Genomic DNA, 5,656 nt, shown 5'->3' with positions numbered 1-5,656 from the left:
CTTCCTGTAGTTGTAGTTGGTTGTGTCGCCTCCTTCCTGTAGTTGTAGTTGGTTGTGTCGTCTCCTTCCTGTAGTTGTAGTTGGTTGTGTCGCCTCCTTCCTGTAGCTGTAGTTGGTTGTCGCCTTCTTCCTGTAGCTGTAGTTGATTGTGTCACCTCCTTCCTGTAGTTGTAGCTGGTTGGGTCGCCTCCTTCCTGTAGCTGTAGTTGGTTGTGTCGCCTCCTTCCTGTAGCTGTAGTTGGTTGTGTCGCCTCCTTCCTGGAGCTGTAGTTGGTTGTGTCGCCTCCTTCCTGGAGCTGTAGTTGGTTGTGTCACCTCCTTCCTGTAGTTGTAGTTGGTTGTGTCGCCTCCTTCCTGTAGTTGTAGTTGTTTGTGTCGCCTCCTTCCTGTAGTTGTAGTTGTTTGTGTCGCCTCCTTCCTGTAGCTGTAGTTGGTTGTGTCGCCTCCTTCCTGTAGCTGTAGTTTGTTGTGTCGCCTCCTTCCTGTAGTTGTAGTTGGTTGTGTCGCCTCCTTCCTGTAGTTGTAGTTGGTTGTGTCGCCTCCTTCCTGTAGTTGTAGTTGTTTGTGTCGCCTCCTTCCTGTAGCTGTAGTTGGTTGTGTCGCCTCCTTCCTGTAGCTGTAGTTTGTTGTGTCGCCTCCTTCCTGTAGTTGTAGTTGGTTGTGTCGCCTCCTTCCTGGAGCTGTAGTTGGTTGTGTCACCTCCTTCCTGTAGTTGTAGTTGGTTGTGTCGCCTCCTTCCTGTAGTTGTAGTTGTTTGTGTCGCCTCCTTCCTGTAGTTGTAGTTGTTTGTGTCGCCTCCTTCCTGTAGCTGTAGTTGGTTGTGTCGCCTCCTTCCTGAGCTGTAGTTGGTTGTGTCGCCTCCTTCCTGTAGTTGTAGTTGTTTGTGTCGCCTCCTTCCTGTAGTTGTAGTTGTTTGTGTCGCCTCCTTCCTGTAGCTGTAGTTGGTTGTGTCGCCTCCTTCCTGAGCTGTAGTTGGTGCACTACGATAACAGAGCAAACACTCTTCACAGATCAGGAAGCCATTTTCAGGGCCGCTTCACACCGCAGCCAAACACGCATCCGACAGTCGGCTCCTCCCCCTAGTGTCTGTCGGACGAGCTGCGTCGGGTTCTCGCATCCCATAATATGTCAGTGAAAACGGTAGAGGTCGTCTGATGGGCTGCTCTCTTGGCTTCCTCTCTCTCAGGACACGCCCGCCCGAAGATGATCCAGATCCACTGTATTTCCCAAGATGCATCGCTCCCGCCGGGCGCCGTCCGTACACCGACCAATCGGCACCGAGCTTCCTCCTCCCGAATCCGGCCAATCATCACCAAACACCCCCCGGGAGGGGAGGATAGACCCCGCCTCCGACCTTCCCCGATTGGCCGACGTCGACAGACCCGCAGGGCAGATCGGGATCAGGAGGAGGGACCACGATCTCCACTTTTTAGGGAACGGAGCTTTTTATCAACTGCAGCTCTGATAACTTCTCCACCTCCGCCCCTGACCCCGCCTTAGCACCATCCTCTCCACCAACACACTCCCATTCCTTCCTCCTCCTCCTAGAACAGAGCCTAGAGCCCCCTTGATCCCACACAGGTGTTAATTCCCCTCTCAACATCCAACGCCCCACACCCCCACCTCCTTCCTCCACCCACAGACATGCAGGCACTCCATCCGGCCCCTCCCATGGACCCCCACCGACTGTTTGAGATGCTTCGCTGACGGTCGGGTTGAGGGACTGAGCGGTGGCACTGCCCGATACTTCCCTTCATCTCTTTGCCCCGTCCTGCCCCGCCCTGCATCGCCCTGCATCGCCCCTGCCCTGCCCGGCCCCGCCCTGCATCACGCCGCCCCACAGTCCACCGGGCCATTGCTGCCCTGGCTTCCGGTCGCGTCACAGTGGGATTCAAACTACGGTGGAAAGGATCTGAAGGTTCTGTTGTAGTTCTTAAATGCTTTTTGTCCACTACATCAAGTGGTTAGTGCCTTGCTCTGCCCAGAGGGGAATCAAACCCCTGACCCTGGTGGGGTTTTGTGCTGTTGCTATTTCTGTCGTCAAACTGTCAGGTTTCAACCAGTTAGTGCCTTGCTTTGCCCAAGGGGAATAGAACCCCCAACCCTGCTGTTTAATAAAGGGATAGTGCCTTGCTCTACCCACTGAGTGGGAAGACAACCCCCAGGGTTAGTGCCTTGCTGTATGGAATGGAACCCATAACCCTGCCCCAGGTTTAATGCCTCGCAACACCCATATAAATAACCCTGCTAGGGTTTGAAGTTAACTGCCAGTGTTAGTGCCTTGCTTTAGGGGATTCAGCCCCCATCCCTACGAAAGTTAATGTCTTAACCCACTGAGCTACACGGGGAATAGAACCCCCAAACCTGCCACTTTAGTGCCTTGCTTTAGGGAATAGAACCCCAACCCTGCCACTTTAGTGCCTTGCTTTAGGGAATAGAACCCCCAACCCTGCCACTTTAGTGCCTTGCTTTAGGGAATAGAACCCCAACCCTGCTATGCTCAGCGCCTATGCTCACAACTATCTCCATTTTCTTGAGTTGGTGAAGTTAGAAAACTCTAAATGTTTAAATGCTTAAAAAGTACAAATGTTCTGGGTAATAATAATAATAATAATAATAAAAATAATAATAATAAAAATAATAATAATAATTACGTTATTATAATTATTATTATTATTATTATTATTATACACAAAGGTGGTTAGCATTAGCGATGTAGCTTTCCCGCCCAAACTCACGGTGTTGGAATGCCTACGGTTTGATCACGGAGTGGGAACTTCAGAAGTCAAGACCAAACACGCCCCACGGAGGGAGAGAACGAGGGAGGGAACGAGGGAACGAGGGAGGGAATGAGGGAGGGAGGGAGAGAACGAGGGAGGGAGGGAGAGAACGAGGGAGGGAGGGAGAGAACGAGGGAACGAGGGAGGGAACGAGGGAGGGAGGGAGAGAACGAGGGAGGGAGGGAGAGAACGAGGGAGGGAGGGAGAGAACGAGGGAGGGAGGGAACGAGGGAGGGAGAGAACGAGGGAGGGAGAGAACGAGGGAGGGGGGAGGGAGGGAGAGAAGGGGTTTCACGACATTCCTTCAGCTTTTGGAGGGAAAACTCTGCCCACTCCGGGGTGGGCGTGGTGGGGCGTTCCCCCGACCGTTTGTTTCCTTTCAAACTGGAGTGGGTTAGTGTTAGTGTTAGTGTTAGTGTTAGTGTTTGTGTTAGTGTTAGTGTTAGGGTTAGGGTTAGTGTTAGTGTTAGTGTTAGGGTTAGGGTTAGGGTTAGGGTTAGGGTTAGTGTTAGGGTTAGGGTTTGTGTTAGTGTTAGGGTTAGGGTTAGTGTTAGGGTTAGTGTTAGGGTTAGGGTTAGTGTTAGTGTTAGGGTTAGGGTTAGGGTTAGTGTTAGGGTTAGGGTTAGTGTTAGTGTTAGGGTTAGGGTTAGGGTTTGTGTTAGGGTTAGGGTTTGTGTTAGGGTTAGGGTTAGGGTTAGGGTTAGGGTTAGGGTTAGTGTTAGTGTTAGTGTTAGTGTTAGGGTTAGGGTTAGTGTTAGTGTTAGTGTTAGTGTTAGGGTTAGTGTTAGGGTTAGGGTTAGGGTTAGGGTTAGGGTTAGTGTTAGGGTTAGGGTTTGTGTTAGTGTTAGTGTTAGGGTTAGTGTTAGGGTTAGTGTTAGGGTTAGGGTTAGTGTTAGTGTTAGGGTTAGGGTTAGGGTTAGTGTTAGGGTTAGGGTTAGTGTTAGTGTTAGGGTTAGGGTTAGGGTTTGTGTTAGGGTTAGGGTTTGGGTTAGGGTTAGGGTTAGGGTTAGGGTTAGGGTTAGTGTTAGTGTTAGTGTTAGTGTTAGGGTTAGGGTTAGTGTTAGTGTTAGTGTTAGTGTTAGGGTTAGTGTTAGGGTTAGGGTTAGGGTTAGTGTTAGTGTTAGTGTTAGGGTTAGGGTTAGGGTTAGGGTTAGGGTTTGTGTTCGGGTTAGTGAGGAGGAGGAGGTGGAAGAAGGAGGAGTTTTCCTCCATCATACCTCAGACAAAGTTTCCTCACTTCTTGTAAATGTCGGCCATGTTTGATACGGAGCCTGAGACCGTTCTGTTCTGCCGTGATGCCGATATCCATGAGTTATTGATATTGATATCGATATTGATATGAAGTATTTATATCAATATCCAGAGGAGTTATTAATATTGATATGGGTTATCAATATCGATATACATATGAGTTATTCATATAAATATCTATATCAGTTTTTGATATCAATTTCCATATTATTATTGATAGTTATTGATCCACTCCCACCTGTTTATTTTGTAAAACCCCAAAGAAAAAAAACCTTCATCTCATGTTTATTTGTTGTTGATATTTCTCATTGTGTTTTTAAAGATAACATTAGATTTCCTTTACGTATACACACTATATATAGATGTTTGTATATATAAATGTATATATATACATATATACATATACAGTATATATTGTATATATATGACATATACAGTATATATATATATATATATATATATATATATATATATATATATATATATATGCACATATATATGTACATATAGCTATATATATATATATATTTTTACACATGTATGTGTATGTATAATGTACACATACATTTACATTTTAGGAGCTTTTCGATGACGGTGATTTTATCTGTAAAACGCCTCCTGGACGCCTGCACTGAGCGCCGTTCAAAACAGTATTTATTAAGTTGTGAGCTGAAGATCAGACACACACACACACACACACACACACACACACACACACACACACACACACACACACACACACACGCACACACACACACACACACACACACACACACACACACACACACACACACACACACACACACACACACACACACACACACACATCAACCACGTCTTAATCTATTCAGGGTTTTTTTTCCCATGATGCAACTGTGTTGGCGTGTGGGTTTGTGTTTTAAAGGGCCGGTTTGCTGTTTTTCCCCTGGGTCCTTATTAAAACCTTGCTTCCTCCCATGCATTCCTATGGGGCAAACCAGTTGGGCCAAACTCACAACTCCCAAAGTGAAAGGTTTGCGCTCATAGTACCACACCACGTCAACAGCTGTCGTCCCGGGGGGGTTATTGGCTCCATGCTAATGCTAGCCTCGGACACTAGAAACAGGAAGTTGCGTCGCTGGGGGCTGGGCTCGGCGCTGACTTCACCCGTCGTGCATTTTTTATCCTCGTTGTTCTGTTATTTCCTTCTGACTTTGATCCCGACGTTGTCTCCTTTGCTTCTTTGTGTTTTGGCTCAGGACGTGGAACCAGAAGCTTCATAACTGATGATCGTTATTATTAATCATAGTGATCATCATCAAGCTGGATCGGGGTCTCTCATTGTGTGTGGTTTAATTTATGATTGATATGAAACTGATTCTCTTCCCACGAGAAAAAGGTAAAAGCGTCCAATCACAGCTGGCCGTTGATTTGAAATCCACCAATGAGGAACCAGGTCTCTGTCTCCCAAAAAGTGACTCAATAAAGACAACGCCTTTGAAAAGCAGTGTGTGAGTGTGTGTGTGTGTGTGTGTGTGTGTGTGTGTGTGTGTGTTCGCATGAAATATGTGCGTTAGTTCCCCGTCATGTTGACAGACTGTGTGTGTGTGTGTGTGTGTGTGTGTGTGTGTGTGTGTGTTCCTTCC

At 47.3% G+C, this 5,656-nt stretch overlaps 1 protein-coding gene across 1 annotated transcript in view; it reads left to right on the top strand.

Annotated features, from left to right (window-relative positions):
- The window catches only part of LOC307241571 (cell adhesion molecule CEACAM20-like), a 28,922-nt gene extending 26,118 nt beyond the window's left edge, over nt 1-2,804 (top strand). Inside the window, exon 10 of the mRNA XM_080015737.1 lies at nt 1,187-2,804. The gene's annotated coding sequence lies outside the window, so the exon portion shown is untranslated. The remainder of the gene's footprint in view (nt 1-1,186) is intronic.
- The last annotated feature ends 2,852 nt before the right edge of the window (nt 2,805-5,656 follow it).

Source organism: Zeus faber (genome assembly GCF_960531495.2).
Source record: "Zeus faber genome assembly, chromosome: 1".
Lineage (NCBI taxonomy): Eukaryota > Metazoa > Chordata > Actinopteri > Zeiformes > Zeidae > Zeus > Zeus faber.
This window is presented reverse-complemented; position numbering and strand designations above follow the sequence as displayed.